This window comes from Rhododendron vialii, chromosome 10a (genome assembly GCF_030253575.1).
Source record: "Rhododendron vialii isolate Sample 1 chromosome 10a, ASM3025357v1".
NCBI classification, from domain to species: Eukaryota; Viridiplantae; Streptophyta; class Magnoliopsida; order Ericales; family Ericaceae; genus Rhododendron; species Rhododendron vialii.
The window spans coordinates 22,976,716-22,993,743 of record NC_080566.1 but is presented as its reverse complement, the minus strand read 5'-3'; the positions used below and the strand labels follow the sequence as shown (position 1 = coordinate 22,993,743).

General features: G+C 43.4%; 1 pseudogene; it reads left to right on the top strand.

Moving 5' to 3' along the window:
- Window positions 1-17,028, top strand: part of LOC131303004 (sugar transporter ERD6-like 4) — a 51,631-nt pseudogene that overhangs the window by 24,892 nt on the left and 9,711 nt on the right.

The following is a 17,028-nucleotide window of genomic DNA, read 5'->3' as shown; positions in this document are numbered from 1 at the left end:
GCCTGCGGAGACTCCGAAGGCACATTTCAAGGGGTTTACTTTCAAATCAAACTGTTGCATTCTCAAGAAAGACTTCCTCAAGTGTTCCAAATGTTCATCATAGGACTGAGACTTGACCACAATATCATCAATGTAGATCTCCATGAAATGGCCAATGAAATCATGAAATATGGCGTTCATTGCTCGCTGGAACGAAGCACCAGCATTCTTTAGGCCGAAGGGCATTACAACCCACTCAAAGGTTCCTAGGGCTCCAGGACACCTAAAAGCGGTCTTAGCCGTATCGGCCTCGTCGATAAAGATCTGATTGTAACCAGAATGCCCATCCATGAAGGACAAGACCTTGTGACCAAAAGCTCCATCTACCAACTGATCTACGACTAGCATTGGATACTCGTCCTTTAGGGAAGCCAAGTTCAAGTTTCTAAAGTCTACACATACTCTGACCTTGCCGTTCTTCTTAAGGACTGGCACAATATTAGAGAGCCAAGTAACATACCTGGCTGTGCGTATGAATCCAGCATTGAAGAGGCGTTCGATCTCATCTTTGACCTGTAAGTAAACCTCATTGGACATCCTCCTTGGCGGTTGTTTGAAAGGTCTGAATTCTGGTTGTATAGGCAACTTGTGCTCCACTAGGTCTCTGGACAAACCTGGCAGCTCTTCGTAAGTCCAAGCAAAACAGGACTTGAATTCCCTTAAGAGCTGGATGAACTTTTTCTTCACGTCCTCTGGCAGAAGTTGACTAATATATACAGGTTTGGGATTCTCTGAATCTCCCAAATTAACTTCTTTCAAAGGATCTTGCACGTCAGCTTTTAAATCATCCAACTTGGCTGGGGCTGCTTCCAGGTCTTCCAGGCGGATTTCATCAAGATCTTCAACCAGGTTTTCATCTTCGTTGATTACTTCGGCCGCACAAGCCGAAAAATCTTCCTCGGACTCTTGACTTCCCATCAGCCTCTTCTCTAGTAAATAGGCTTCAAACCTTGACAATGTGGTTCAAAGAGCCACATGTTTCTCTGCTTCTGAAGGGCTTACTGACATTGAAAAGGGTGTTTGGATGAAGCTATAATCGGCCTACTTGACTCCGTAATCATTGGACCGATTAATTCTTGAAAAAGTGCCTTCACCTCTTCAGCTGACTTCTTGTTATGAATGGGGGCTATTTTGTGGCGGCCATACTTGTCAAGGCCTGCCACCTTCATTGGACCAACCCCTTCATCATACAGGTGGGCCTCAGCATGGTTTGTAGAGGCCTGGAATGGTCTACGGTCAGCCCATATTACTTCCACGTCGTCTTGATTCCAAAAAATAAGACATTGGTGAAGGGTTGAGGGGGACCGCTAGACAAGAATGAATCCAATCTCTCCCCAGTAGAACATTGAAGGAAGAGTGTGAATTGACCACAAAGAAAGGTGTTGTTAAGGTCTTGGACCCTATCGTTAAATTCATGATCAAAATACCTTGGCATGCTGTCTCCTTTCCAGTGAAGTCAGTCAAGGTGGCGTTGCATGAAACCAGGTCTTGATTAGTCTTCCCGAGCCTCTGCATCATGGCCTTAGGAATGAGATTGGCTGCTGAACCGTTGTCTACCAGGATACGGTTCACTGGCATCCCATCAAGGCATCCAGCAATGTACAAGGGCTTGATGTGTTTGTTCATTGTAGGACTCGGCCTCTCAAAGATCACGCTAGCCGCACGATCTTCATTCTTCTCTTCGGTCTCGTCCTTCAGCACGATCACTGAAGGCCCATTCAGTCCTACAGAGAAGGACTCATTTAAGATCTCTGCTGTCTGCCCCATCTCTACAACATCTCCCTCCATGGCTGTTGGAGTATTGTCCTTGGCTTCCAAATCTGCTGGTAAAAACACAACCATGTTGCACTACATGTTATGCCCCTGTCCAGGGACAAACACCTTGGCCTGCGAATTCAACTTCGACTTGCCCCCCGAGTCCTACTTTCTAGGTTCGAGGGTTGTCTTCTGGAGCAAAGTAACTTGTCTTGGTGGAGGCTGAATCCTAGCCTCCTTAAGAGTTCTTTCCAGGAGAGGTTGTTTCTTGGGTACCATTGCCTGCTTTGGAGGTGATTTGGTAACGACCTCCTTGTACGTCCTTTAGAATGGGATTTTCCTCTGGGGTAAAGTCCTTGGAGGAGGCTCAACGATAGCCTTTTCCACAATCCTTTCCAAGGGCTTGTGCACTCTTTTAGCCTTAGGTTTTTCGACCATAGGCTCTTCCACTGGGATCTCCATCTTCATCTTCCCCTTGGGATCATCTCCATCTATGAGGTCGTCTTCATTCATGGGATCGTCAAGTAAGTCTGCTTCCTCCTCAGCCCTTCTTGCTGCCTGCCTGAAACGTTGGCGGCGCCTTTTCTGAGATCTGGACAAAGGTGGAGGTTCAGTGGGAAACTTTGGATGTTCAACCCTATGCCACTCATCCGGAGGAGTAACTGGAGGCTTCACAACCCTTAATTTATCCCTGGAAGGAGCAGATATCCTCAGGTTGACGAGTTCATCTTCAATTTCAACTAACCCTGGCTGAATTCGGTTGAACACAGATTCGCGTACAACCCTTCTCCCTTTAGACCTGCGTGGCTCCTTAGGACTTGACTCAGCCCTTCCCACAATAATGTTTTTTAGGACTGGCTTGCTAGGACTGGCATGATGTCCACATTCTGTACACACCATGGAACAAGTTGGTTTCTCTAGTTTCCTCACTCCCGAAGGTCTGGACCACCAAGAATTCAGTTTTTCGAACCTTCTAACCCGCTCTGTCCTGACATCACCCTCATCATAATAAGGATCCCAATACCTGCCTGGGCTGGATTTATAGACTGCTCTGGAAGGGGCTCCCAAACTTATCTTCTGCTTAGGAACAGTCCTAGGCATGTCCCTCATGTTAACGGAGACCATATTTGTACTCAGCCCTGAAGGAAAAGGATTGCCATCCACCCCCATGGGCTGCTTGTCTTTCTCAAGGAATTTGAACTCTCCCCGCTCAATTTTGTCCTGGATATCATTTCTAAATACTATGCAGTTGTTAGTAGTATGACTCCAAGAATTGTGATACTTACAATACTCTTTGCCCTTCAGTTCTTCTGCAGTTGGAATCTTGTGACCAAAGGGCAGTTTGAGCAGCTTGTCGGCCAGGAGTTGATCAAAGATAGCTTCAGCCCTACCCACGTCGAATGTATAGGTTCTGGTTGACTTATTGAAAGAGCTCTGGGCTGACTGCTTTGTGGGCTCCATCTTGACAAAGGCCTTGCAAACATATGGCTTTTTGTTGATAATTTCAGCCACTGCCACGTCTGGGTCTGCCTCTGCTTCCATTGCAGCAACCTCGTAATTAGGGTCGCGGTAATACGTCCCTTTGGATGCCGTCTTCCTGTCCTGCTCTTCCGTTAAGAACTTTTCATAATGAGAAGCCTTAGAAGATAATTCGAACAGGTCTCTGAACTCCGTTCCATAAAACTTTTTCTTCATTTCAAAGCCCAGGCCGTTTAGTGCTATACGCACGTATTCGGCCTCGGGAAGGACTATCTTGCATTTGAATCGAGCAATTTTGAAACGTAAGAGGTAGGACTCCACAGACTCTAGATGGGTTTGACGATAGCATGACAGGTCTGCCAACGTCACTTCTGGTTCTACCCTGTAGAACTGCTGTTGGAACATCTCTTCCAACTGTGCCCAGGTCTGCACCGAGTTAGGTGGCAAGTTGATATACCAAGTGGAGGCTGTCCCAGTAAGGGAATTGGGAAAAAGCCTCAACTTCAGAGCATCGATGGTCCCAGCTCCTCCACATTGAACTTGAAACCTCGCAATGTGCTCCACCGTCGACTGCATGCTCTCACCATTGAAGGTCTGAAATTCTGGGACTCTATAACCCTTTGGGAAAGGTGTATTGTCCACCTCCTCGGTATGAGGCTTCCTATACATTGGCCTTCCCAAAGGTCTGAAACCAGGTCCTAACTGCTCCTGAAGCAGGTTCAAGACTTGATTCCTTCCCATGACTAGGTCTGGCTCAGGAGCCGGCTGTGGGTGCGCCTCTTGTGCCTGCTGGTTCTGGGCAGGACTTGCCCCCCGAGTATCAGAGTTTTGAGGAGTATGTGTACCTCCTTTGTCCTTTCCCGAGCCCTGGCCTCCTTGCAAAGGCCTTTTGTCTGTCTTATCACCTTTGTCGGGCTTGTTCTGGTCCTCGACCAAAAGAAACCTTTGATCGTTATTTGGAGGCGTCGAAGCTCCTCCAATCACAACTCCCTTCTCTTTTTGCCCCCCGAGTGTAGGGCTATTAGACGAAGTGGCATGGTAAAATGTCTAAGGAGGGGGAGGAACCCCCAATAAGCCAGCTTGGTCTTGACCGTTGCCAAAGACACCAAACTGTGGAAAGCCCTCCTGCTGAGGAGCGAGCGGTAGCCTCTCTGTAAGCGTAGCAATCATCTTGTTGACTGCTATGGTCAGAGGTTCCAAGGACTGAGTGAACGATTGCGAGATTGACTTCGTAACGTTGTTGGAGATCTCACGTCCTGCCATGAACATATAATTTTTGACGCTGTCGGTAGCGTCGCTAAGATCTTGGGCGCTTATCTGAGGACCAGCTTCCTCGAGTAATGGCACGTCGACTGCCACTCCCTCAGGACTCTGTGGTGGATCCGGGATGGGTGGATCCGGTTGTTGCTGCGGCTTCCTGACCATGATAAAACCCTTAGACGATTAGGGTCCCACCGGGCGTGCCAAAAAGATGTTCGGCTCCGAAATGGCTCAAGGACTGAGCGGGCGTGCCAAGACTTGTCGCGTCTAACGTAAAGGGCTGAGCGTCCCTGTTCTGACTTCTAGATCTGGGAGGGCGATAGTGCTGCAACCTAAGGGCTGGATTGCAGTGAAGGTCCGTGGTTTTGCCTCTTCGTGCGAGGACTTAATAATTTCCTAATCGTGTAGGAAAGAAAGTAACAACGTAGAATTACTTTACTATATCGTAATAATAAAGTAAAGGATGAAGAGAGATATGAATAACTTTATTATGTTTCGTAATAATAAAGTTGGGGTACAAGAGAGATAGAAACCCCAATTACTTGGTGAAGTAATTGAGTGAGGGTGAGAAAATAGAGATAGTTGCTTCGCTGGGAAGGCTTTTGTTTTAAGCGTTGAGCTTGATTGGTGTGGGAACCCTTTTTTCTTCTTGTCTTCTAGTATTTATAGGCCAAGGGTCTTCGATTTTCTGCATGTAAATGGCTTGTTGTCCTCTTCTCATGGCACCATGTGTCTTTTGTAACTTCCCCTTCATGAGATCATGGGTAATGGGTAGTTATTGGAGGTTACAAAAGATCATGGGCAAATAGTGCACTGATCCAGATCTGGGCCGAGTATCTGCCTTCGCCACGAGCTGACATGTGTCCCGAGTAGCCTCCAAATCTTGCCAAGTGTCCGAAATAACTACCCACTAACATATTTAGTGGGATCATGGGTGGTTATTGGAGATTTATAAGAGAAACCCACATGTTTTCTTTTACCATGAGAAGTTACTGGAAATTAAACAAGAGTAATGGGCCACCCTCTTCCCTCTTTTCGTGGGTATCAAAGAGTAGTGGGCCATTTGACTTAGTCAAATGGCCATGGGGCAAGTATTCCCACCAACTTGTTTCCTTTTCTTCCGTGGATCAACAGGAGCAACTATTGCAAAACACTAAGCATTTACCCACCTTCCACTTTTTATGGGACTCTTGGGTAATGGTCCATTTAATTAAATTAAATGGCCTATTTATATGTTTATCCCACAAAAACACCTAATTAACTTTCATGGGTCATGGGCCAACTAATTCCTTTTTGCAAATAGGCCCAGAAACACTAAGCCCATGGCCGAATTAAATTAAAATTAACCGTGCCCAATAAATATTGTCTTGGCCCATTAATTTTAATCCAATACCTCTTTATTTTTGGCACAATTTAATTAAAAGATAATTAAATGGCCTTCCAACGCTTACCCAGGACTGAGTGCCAAAAACGGGTGTAAACAGTACTGTTGGCATTTTGAACCCTGATTAGGAATTGCTATGGAGATGCACTTCTAATGGTGTTTGTCATCGCCTTGCAGTCACTTATGATTGCTTCAATTCCAAATATAATCGGGTGGCTCACAATTTCATTTGCCAAAGTGAGTTATAACTCATGATTTTTTTGAATTGATTGCCCAGTATTATTTATGAATGTTGCTATTTTCCCATAGGATTCCTCATTTCTATACATGGGAAGGTTGTTGGAAGGATTCGGTGTGGGCATAATTTCTTACACGGTAACTCTTTCCTTGAAGTGTCCGATTGGAATTACTGCGAAAGCTTCGGTAGATTGTTGTTTATTCTCAGGTCCCTGTATATATAGCTGAGATAGCACCTCAAAACATGAGAGGTAGCCTTGGATCTGTGAACTAGGTTGGGTTTGTTAGTTGCTTCTACTCAACTTTCTTTCCGCACTACTTTAGTCAATATCCCTGTCCATGTAAAGCAACTTGCTATACTCATTTCCTTTTTCCCTTCATAGCTCGCTGTGACAATTGGAATTATGTTGGCATATTTGTTTGGACTATTTCTCAATTGGAGAGTTCTTGCTGCTATAGGTGAGCACTACCACAACTCTAGCCAAACTTTTATCAGCTTTAGGAAGTTGCTGAAATGTTACTGATGCAAGTCTGTGAGTTTTTTTAAACAGAAGTATATGAGTCGATATTGCAGTAAATGCTATGTTCTCTTTCAAATGCTTGATTGGTATGTTAGTTGGAAAATGGAGGGGGCATGTGGTGATGCCTTCTCCGTAACCTTAAACGGCATTGTGTTTGAATGATAGAGTCAAGCTATTGAGATGCCTAGCAGTAAATTACTGTTCCTGAGCTTCGGTTAGCAAGAAATGTATCTAGTAAAGTTGTTCTAGCTCTCAAAGTGTTGTTGTTTGTTGTTAGATGTAACTTGTTCATGTTCCTGCTACACAGTCCCAGTTCAACTGTTCATAATATACTGAATGAACAAGTTTAGATGGGATCTGAAACGTGGAAATTGTGCAACTTATTGCAGGAACTTTACCATGTACTATTTTGATACCTGGTCTTTTTTTCATTCCAGAATCTCTTCGTTGGTTGGTAAAGTCTTGAACAAAGGTCTTCTTAATTTGGTTTCACTTGATTCTTTGTAACACTGATATCGCTCTTTTGTAATGATATATAGGCTAATATGGGATTGACAGAAGACTTTGAGACCTCTTTGCAAGTATTGCGGGGATTTGACAAAGATATTTCTGTAGAAGTGAACGAGATAAAGGTACTGACTCGACTCCTAGCACTTTGTTTATTTCAATTCAACCAGTAGCCAATTTTGAGCATTCATCTCCTGTTCAAACCATAATTTTTATTCTTGTGGACTGTGTTCTACACGGTAACCCCTGTGCTGTCTCATACAATGATAGCTTGTACAGAGATCTGTGGCATCATCAAGCAAGAGAGCTTCCATTCGATTAGTTGATCTGAAGCGGAAATGTTAGTGGTATCCTTTGATGGTGTGCTGGCTTTCTGGTTTAATTTTTGCATTAGCACAATATTAACATCTATCTCATTGAAATTCGATGGATAATCTGATCAAAAACAAAATTCAATGGATATTAGTACTTTTTTTCTATTTTCTTCTTTGATGATAAATTGTGCTGCAGGTAGGAATTGGATTACTTGTGCTCCAGCAACTCTGTGGTATCAATTTCTATTCTACTCCAGTAATATCTTTAAGTCTGCTGGTTAGTTCAGCACTCTCTCATTTAATTATAATTTGAGCATTTTTGTGAGGCTTTGACTGGTGGTAGTTGGATTTCCTCCTTTATTGACGTTTGTAATTTCGATTGCCCATGCCAGTTACATAACAAGAAGAATAGAGTATACTACTTTTTGTGCATACATTGGTTACTCGCTTGCATCCCCTATTGTGCATTTGACACATTATTTACTTGTCAAAAATATAGTTAGATATAGCTAATGTGTCAAAAATATTCAAGAAATCTATTTAGTTGTAGCTAATTTTATGGTGTCAGAGATGCTTTTTAATTTGTTCGTCAAATTTGAATTGCCAGGGAAGAGGTGAATAGATATTTAGAATTTTCCATTGATCAATTCTTAATTCCCTTTAAATCCACTGATGAGCCCACAATTTGAAAAATCATACTGGTTAGGCTATTAGGTAATAGTATCAGTGGGTGCCGAGTTCCAAGACGGCCAATAGAGCAATAAGTAAAGTCGCAGGCTTATTGCGTTCCGTAACAGCATCATTGGAATGAATACCAAAGAATTGTTGATATCATGCACAGATTGTTTTAACAAAAAAATTCGTGTTTTATAAAACCTACAAGGCAGAATTAGGATTGTGCCTTCGATATTGTTCAGGTTTGAAACATGAGCAGATTGAATTGCGCATTAAGAACTTCTACTGAACTGCTTCTACTAGAGGCTGGGCAAAGTGATGAGCAAGTGGGATTATGAAACCACATTTGCTAATGACTCGATGTTAAAAAGTTTAAAACAAAAACAGTAAATTGAAACACCTTGATTAGGCCACATTCTTGACGTTCTTCTCTCTCATACCCATTCTACTATCCGCATAAAGCTAACAAACTGATTTATACCTTTTCAGAGCAGAATTGACTCAAAACATTTAAATCAAAGATTAATTGGACTTGTGATGTGTTATCTTCGAATAGTACGAATTACGTTGGATAAACAAAGGGAACTGTTAAGCAAAATATAGTCCCAACATTGTTTGGGAGTTGAATAGGTTATCACTTAATAACATTTGGGACTTCTCCACTCATTGCTAATTGACTTTGAGTTGGATATAAAGTTTCCACGTGGTATCAGAACGGGGCCCATTCCACCCAATATTTTTTTATTCACAATCTACACCCCACGATGACAGACCAACAAAAAAGCTGCATGTTGATAGACCCAAAAAGAGGCTATACGTGACAGACCTCAAACATGCAGCTGCAAGGGGGGGGGGGGGGGGGGGGGGGGGGGGGGCTAAGGAAAATATTGTCTCACATTGCTTGGAAGTGGAACGGGTAATCATTTAATAACATTTGGGTCTCTCCATTCATTGCCAATTGGCTTTGAGTTGGATATAAAGTTTTCTTTGGAACCAAGTAAACAGCCATAAAACTTTCAAAATCAATGAGGGAGAACTAAATGAGGAGAATATTTAGTGAATAACATGTTTATCTAACAAGATCTTCATCCTTGAAATTCAAATCTCTGTACCTTCTCTGATTGTACAAGTCTTCAAAACCTCCACTTATTCTTCATGTTTGGTTGGTGTAGAAATCAAACAATGGAATCAAAATTTAGAACAACCATTGAACTTCCATTGTCGTGGGTGATTTTTCTATGGGTGCGAGAACTGATAACTGATGCAATTTATGGTAAAACTGTAAAACAGTTCTTTGGCAATACCTAATTTACTAGAATATGTGGTTGTACAGGATGTGGAAATACTCGAGATTCCTTCTCTCATCAAGAAACCTTGAAATTGGCTCAGTGGGTACATATCTCTTTAGAGTTTAGCTTAAGATGTAATGTCACTTTTCCTTCCACGTTCTGATTGTTGTGAGATCAAACTTTGGAGACCTTTCTAAAAACACTAAAGTTGGCTTTTTGGAGCATCATAGTTTATCCACATTTGTTGCTTCTGCCAAGAGAGATGGGGTGAAGGGATTGATCATGAGGGGTCAGCTCTCCTCCAAGAGCCAATCCACCATACCCCTCCATACTCTCTCTTTGAGGAGCCATATTGGACCCACATTGATGATCCAAACTGTTAATCTTGTACATCATGCTTAGAAGAACATCTCCAAAAAAATCATGTTTGGTTGGACATTTGATCGATGTGTGAATAACTTGTACAAAAGGGACAGTAAATATAGTTTTGAACTTAAGCGGTCTATTCTGTTCACATGCATATGGTTTATTCACTTATCTATCAATATTCAAACAAACTGATTTATTTCAGAGATATTCTTCTAGGCTGATGTACGAGATCAATGGTATAAATCATCAATGTGGGTCCGAAATGGGGCCCTCAAGGAGAGAAGTATGGAGGGTATGGTGGATTGGCTTTTGTTTGAAATTGACGTCCCACATTGGTTAATTATCACCTCGAAAACTAGTATATGAGCCTGAGCGAACTCTCCTCTCGTTGCCAATTGGTTTTGAGTTGGATACTTTAACATGGTATCAAAGATAGGTTTTCAGAGGCTTTTTCCCTTTGTTTGTGTCATAGTTGCACTTTATTTCTTTGTGATCCATGTGTTCCAAATCCTTTGTTGACCTCTCCACGTCCAAGTTGGGGGGTCACACGTGTGGGGGAGGTTAAAAATTGTCCCACATCGGTTAATTATCACCTCGAAAACTAGTATATGAGCCTAGGCGGCCTCTCCACTCGTTGCTGATTTGTTTTGAGTTGTATGCTTTGACACTTCATATTTACGAGATAACTCTTGTTGTTAGAAACCATTGACATTAGGGGATGGGGATACAAAAGCTACAGTTCAAGGCTATAAGACATGAACCTAGGCATGACAAGCAAGACCAACTCTTGGATGTGGCCCCTTGAGAAGAGGTTGCTGTGATATTGCACCTACTGAAGATGCCATTGTCCTTTCAGTTGTATGAACGCCAAGAAAATCGTTCTCACTTTAACCGAACAGTGCTTGTGCCCCATTCATATCTTATTTCTTGCCATGTTGGAATGTCACTACAAAGGCTCTGTTTTATCCTTTGTAATGTATTGGAAGAGAATTTGGGCTTCATTTGAGGAGTTTAATTTTGGTGATTTAAGGAAGTAACTTCTTCTGAAAGACTTGACCTTGATGGCTCTTTTATTGTCTCAAAATTTTAACAGGAGTTTCATCAAGCAATATGGCAACATTTGGACTTGGAGCAATTCAGGTAAACTGCAAACTATTGCAACTCTATTGTGTTCATTCAGGTGCCAAGAGCTGTGATTAGAAACCTGTCTGTCATTGATGTAGGTTATTGCAACTGGGGTTACTACGTGGCTAATTGACAAAGCTGGTCGCAGGTTGCTTCTTATAGTGGGTTTAGCAAGTTTTCAAATTTCAATGAAGATTTAGTTCTCTTATTGTAGGGAGGTATTCCCGAACAAGTACAAAACGAGCCCGAGCACGGTCAAAGAGAAGGTCAACGCATTATGGACCAGTGATATGAGAAGTCAATGGTCCAGAGAGATTGTACGATTCTCGGTGCAATAACACGAGACGTTATTGGAACGAATACAAGGAAAATTACAAGAAATGCCACTGTTCAAGAAACTTGTTCGGCAAGAGAGAGCCGAACAGGAGGCGAGCTCCTTAGAAAGGATATGGTCCAAATTGTTTCCTTAGGACCAGTTACATTAGAAGTAACTGGTCCAGGCCGTCTGTTCGGCCATGAGATGGCCGAACAAAGAGAGAAGTCCTATTAGAGGGAACATTCTAGAAGTGTCCAGAATCACTGGTATTCCGTTACGGGATGAGATCCCAAGAATATAGGATCTAAGAAAGATACCCAACGAGTATGGGATGTTCGGCTTGTTATGGAAAGAGTCCTACAAGGATTAAGGAAATAAACTGATAAGGGAACGAGAATCCAAGATATCCTGGTTTTCCTATACGAGGTAGGAAACCTAGGGCAATATGGATACTTGGGCAGCAAGCATCCATAAATCTATAAATAGGAAGTAAACCTAGAGGTAAAAGGTACGCAATACACTGCATTCTTATTGCTTTCCTACTGATAATTAGAGTTTGATCGCTAGTACGAAATACTAACAAAGGCATCGGAGGGCCTTTGCCACGAGAGGCAAAGGTGCACTCACTCCTTGTCTGTTTTGCAGGACAAGGGTTACGTTAACAAATTAGGGTTACGTTCAAGAGGCACGTGAAGCCGCTGCATTCCAGTGCTGTTCAGAGCACAACTTGAATTTGTCCACCTACAATTGGTGCCGTCTGTGGGAAACAAAAGAGTTCCCTTTGAAATACGACCATGGTGGAAGTAGATCCAGCAACGCCACACGACCCAAAGGATGTGTTAATTGGAGGAGGGGATAAGTCTCCACCAGGGGCTCCGAGAAAGCCCGAAGGAGGACACAAGAGGACCACGAGTAAGGGCCACCCCCTACTATCCACGGCAACTCCAGAAATAGAGATGGAGAGACAGCATCAAAGTCCACGAGAAGGACTAAATCCTATCGAGGGGATGAATCGATTGCACACTCCAGAAGTGTATACCGTAGCGAAGACGTTCTTGATAAGAAGAGACAAGAAATTGAGGAGTATGCTCATTTGATCAAAAAACGAGAACATGAAATCAGAGAACTAGAGAGAATCAGAGAACATCCGGAGGACTCTGGACTATCTCGAAGAAATTCTAGAGGCAGTGAATACGCTTTGGTACAGTACCAAAAGGCTCCTTCACGAGGAAGGAGGAGCAGAAGCAGAAGTCTGACCCCGAGGCGACATAAAACTTCTCCACGAAAAGGGAGGAGCAAGATCCGAACACCCGAGCGAAGGAGGGTATCTCCAAGAAAGAGGAGAAGCAGAGGTCGAAGCTCTACCCCCGAGGAGGAAGGGAGTAGAAAACATCATAGGGACAGGTACGAGAGACCTGATTCCGATTGGGAACGAATTAGATCCAAAAAAGGACCAGAGGATGAAGCCATGACTGCACGGGAAGCAGCACGGAAAGCACTTCAGAATATAGCATCCTCCCCTTTTGCAAAAAAGTTACAGGAGGATAGATTGCCGACCAGGGTAAAGCACGGAACATTCATCCTCTACGAGACAGATGCTGATCCCGTGGCCCATATACAGCATTACCAGCAAGCAATGTTTATGCATGAAGGGGATGATGCAATCATGTGCAAGATGTTTCCGTCGAGTTTAGGGAAGGTTGCTTTATCGTGGTTCCACAAATTGGGCTCACGATCTATCCGAACATGGGTGCAGTTGGCCAAGGAATTCACTGCACGGTTCTTGACGAGCAGGAAAGCTCCCAAAACCTTTGAGAGTCTTACTTTTATGAAGCAAGGAGAGGACGAGCCGATCAGGACTTATGCAAAAAAGTACTGGGAAACCTTCAACGAGATTGAAGGATGTAGTGAAGAATACGCAATAGCCACGTTTAAAACAGGCTTACCTGTTCGGGGGGAACTGCGTAAGTCTCTAAACATGAGTCCCGTGCAGACATTGGCAGAATTGATGGAGAGAATTGAGCAGCAGGCCAGGAACGAGGATGACATCCTACGAGAGGATGGAAAGTTGGCCGCCGAGCAAGTAAAGGGGCCTATAAAGAAAGCTGACAAGCCAGAGCCCAAAACTTATCGTGAAAGAAAAGATTATGGGCAGGCGAAGAAGGAGCAGTACAAGGATAAACAAGCCCCGGATCCCAAGTCATTCTTTTCAATAAACACGGTTTGGAAAGAGCCCATTTACAGGATTCTTTATCGAATAAAGAATCAACCATATTTCAAATGGCCCCCAACTCTTGGTGGGAATAAAGATGCAAAACGTGCTACGAATCAGCACTGCAGTTACCATAAGGATTGGGGTCACATGACTGAGGACTGTGAGATGTTTAAACGGCATCTTGATGATTTAGTCTCACGAGGTTATCTCAAAGAATTTATCCAAGAAGATTCCAAGGATAAAGACAAGGCAATGGAGTTGGATTACGAACAGAATCCAAAAGGGGTAATCCATATGATACATGGATTAGCCGAACCTTATACGAGAAATGAGGTGAGATTGCTTCAGAGACAAGTGAAACATGACCAACATGTAATGCAGTTGGGGAAGAAAAGAGAGCGCAACGAAGAGGCAAGCAACGAGGGCATAGTTTTTACAGATGAAGATCTGGGAGGAGTCCAGGTACCTCACAATGATGCTTTGGTCATAACCCTACGAGTTGGGGAATATGATATGGAAAGAATCCTGGTGGATTCAGGGAGTTGCACGGAAGTGCTATACTATGATGCATTCAAGAAACTGGGGCTCACACAAGAAGATTTGGTACAATCAGTAACTCCATTGGTCGGATTTGGAGCAGGAGCAGTTTGGCCGTTAGGCAAGGTAACTCTGCCTGTTCGGGCTGGGACAGTGGTGCTATGAACCGACTTCTTAGTGGTGGATGTACCGTCTTCCTATAACGTGATTATAGGGAGAACATGGTTGCACAAGATGAGGGCAGTCTCTTCAACTTTCCATCAGATGGTAAAGTTCCCAGGGTCTAATGGGATTGAGCACATCAAAGGTAACCAAAAGATAGCTCAACAATGTTTGGTATCCATCATAAAAAGAGTCCATAATGCCCACCATGTTAATACTGTGGAAATTCCAGATCTGCCGACCATTGAGGATATTGGAAAAGACCCAACCGAAAGGGTAGTTGAGGATTTGAGGAAAACACTGATCAACGAGACTGATCCAGATAGGTATTTTCTAATTGGGGAATCACTGCCAGAAGAGGAAGAGAGTGAACTGATAAGTTTCTTGAAAACTTATGTCAATGTATTTGCTTGGACACCAGAGGAGATGCCTGGGGTAAGTGCAGATGTTATTTGCCATCACTTGAATATAGATCCACAGCATAAACCGGTCATTCAAAAGAAACGAAGGGCAGCCGTACAGCACGTTGACGCTGTAATCGAAGAAGTGGATCATTTGTTGGAAGCCAAGGCAATAAGGGAAGTTTATTATCCAGAATGGCTATCAAATACTGTTGTCGTCAAGAAAAAGAACGGAAAATGGCGTGTGTGTGCTGACTTCACAGATTTAAACAAGGCGTGCCCAAAGGATAGTTTTCCTCTTCCAAGGATTGACCAGTTGGTTGATGCAACAACGGGATATGGGCGGATGAGTTTTCTCGATGCATATCGAGGATACCATCAAATTGCAATGTTCGGGCCAGATCAGGAGAAGACGTCTTTTATTACACCACGAGGGTTGTACTGTTATAATGTCATGCCTTTTGGGTTGAAGAATGCAGGGGCAACGTATCAGAGAATGGCAACCATCATGTTCAGAAAATTGCTCGGCAAAACTATGGAGGTTTACATAGATGACATGGTGGTAAAAAGTAAAGCTGGGCAAGGCCATATTGCAGATTTGAGAGAAGCTTTTGAGATTTTGAAGAAATACAAGTTAAAACTCAACGCCTTGAAGTGTGCATTTGGAGTCGCTTCTGGAAAGTTTTTGGGCCATCTTGTAACTCTAAGGGGAATAGAGGCGAATCCCGACCAAATAAAGGCCTTACAAAATCTGGAAAGTCCTCGAACAACGAAAGAAGTCCAACGATTGACCGGGATGGCAGCAGCTCTTAATCGATTTATTAGCCGATCAAGTGACAAGTGCAGACCTTTCTTTTAGCTGTTAAAGAAAAGGGAAGGGTTCGAATGGGGAGTAGAATGTGAACAAGCCTTCCAGAATCTAAAGGGATATTTGGCCTCTCCTCCTCTTCTTTCGACTCCAGAAACAGGTGAGTCTCTAATTTTATACTTAGCTGTTTCTGAGCATGCTGTGAGTGCAGTACTTTTAAGAGATAAGGGATCCGAGCAAATCCCAGTTTATTATGTGAGCAAAACTTTGTTAGATGCCGAAACAAGGTATTTGCCCCTCGAAAAATTGGTCCTAGCATTAAGGACAGCAACAAGAAAATTGCCACATTATTTTCAGAGCCATAAAGTTGTGGTTTACACTGAGTTCCCATTAAAATCACTGCTCCGAAAGGCAGACTTCTCGGGAAGGATCTCGACTTGGTCCGTTGAGTTGAGCCAATATGACATCGACTATCAGCCGCGCACAGCAATCAAAGGCCAGGTATTCGCAGATTTTGTGGCAGAATTCTCACCTACAGTTGCACCTTTGCCTCCTACGAGAAAGGAGTGTGAAGCAAAGTCTCCTGTAACGAAGAAACAGGCATTAGCCGAACAAGATCCCTTGGAATGGAAGTTGTTCGTTGATGGGTCAGCTTGCAATACCGGATCAGGTATAGGGGTAGTTCTTTTCCCCCCTGAAGGATCAATGTTGGAGCTATCAGTTCGGCTTGGGTTCAATGCATCCAATAACGTGGTGGAGTACGAGGCACTTTTAGCTGGTTTGAGAAGTGCAAAAACCCTAAGAGCCGAACATGTTAGGGTATATTGTGATTCACAGCTTGTAGTTCATCAGCTGTCCGGGCAATATGAAACACGGAGCGAGAAGATGGCGGCATATGTACAGGTGACCAGAGATCTGCTTGATACCTTCGAAAAGGTGTATATTGAGCAGATAAGTTCTGGAAAGAATGCTCATGTAGATTCATTGGCATGGTTAGCCGCAGCTGTACCATCTGAGTTTAAAAGAAAAATAGCCGTGGAGTATCTGACTGAGCCGAGCATTGGGAGAAGTATGGAGATGGTCTTGGACGTGAACCAAGGACCAAGTTGGATGGACCCAATAGTGGAGTTTTTACGAGATGAAACACTCCCTTTGGACAAAAAGGAGGCTCATAAAATTAGGACCAAATCTGCTCGGTTCTGGTTATCCCCAGAAGGAAAACTATATAGGAAGTCTTTTACAGGACCATACTTGCTTTGTGTGCATCCTGAGATGGTGCAAAAGTTCCTCCACGAAATTCACGAGGGAACTTGTGGAAGCCATGCTGGTGGTCGGTCCATAGCCCACCGAGCAATCACCCAAGGGTATTGGTGGCCGTACATGCAAGAAGATGCTAAGGTGTACGTAAAAATTTGTGAGAAGTGTCAGAAATTTTCACCTATGATTCGAACACCAGCCGAGGACCTGGTGCCGCTAACAAGTCCCTGGCCGTTTGCTCAATGGGGAATGGACATAGTAGGTCCACTGCACAAAGCAACTGGGAATCGAAAATTCCTACTAGTTGCAACAGATTACTTCACTAAGTGGATCGAGGCAGAGCCATTGGCCAAGATCACTGAACCTATGATAGAAAGG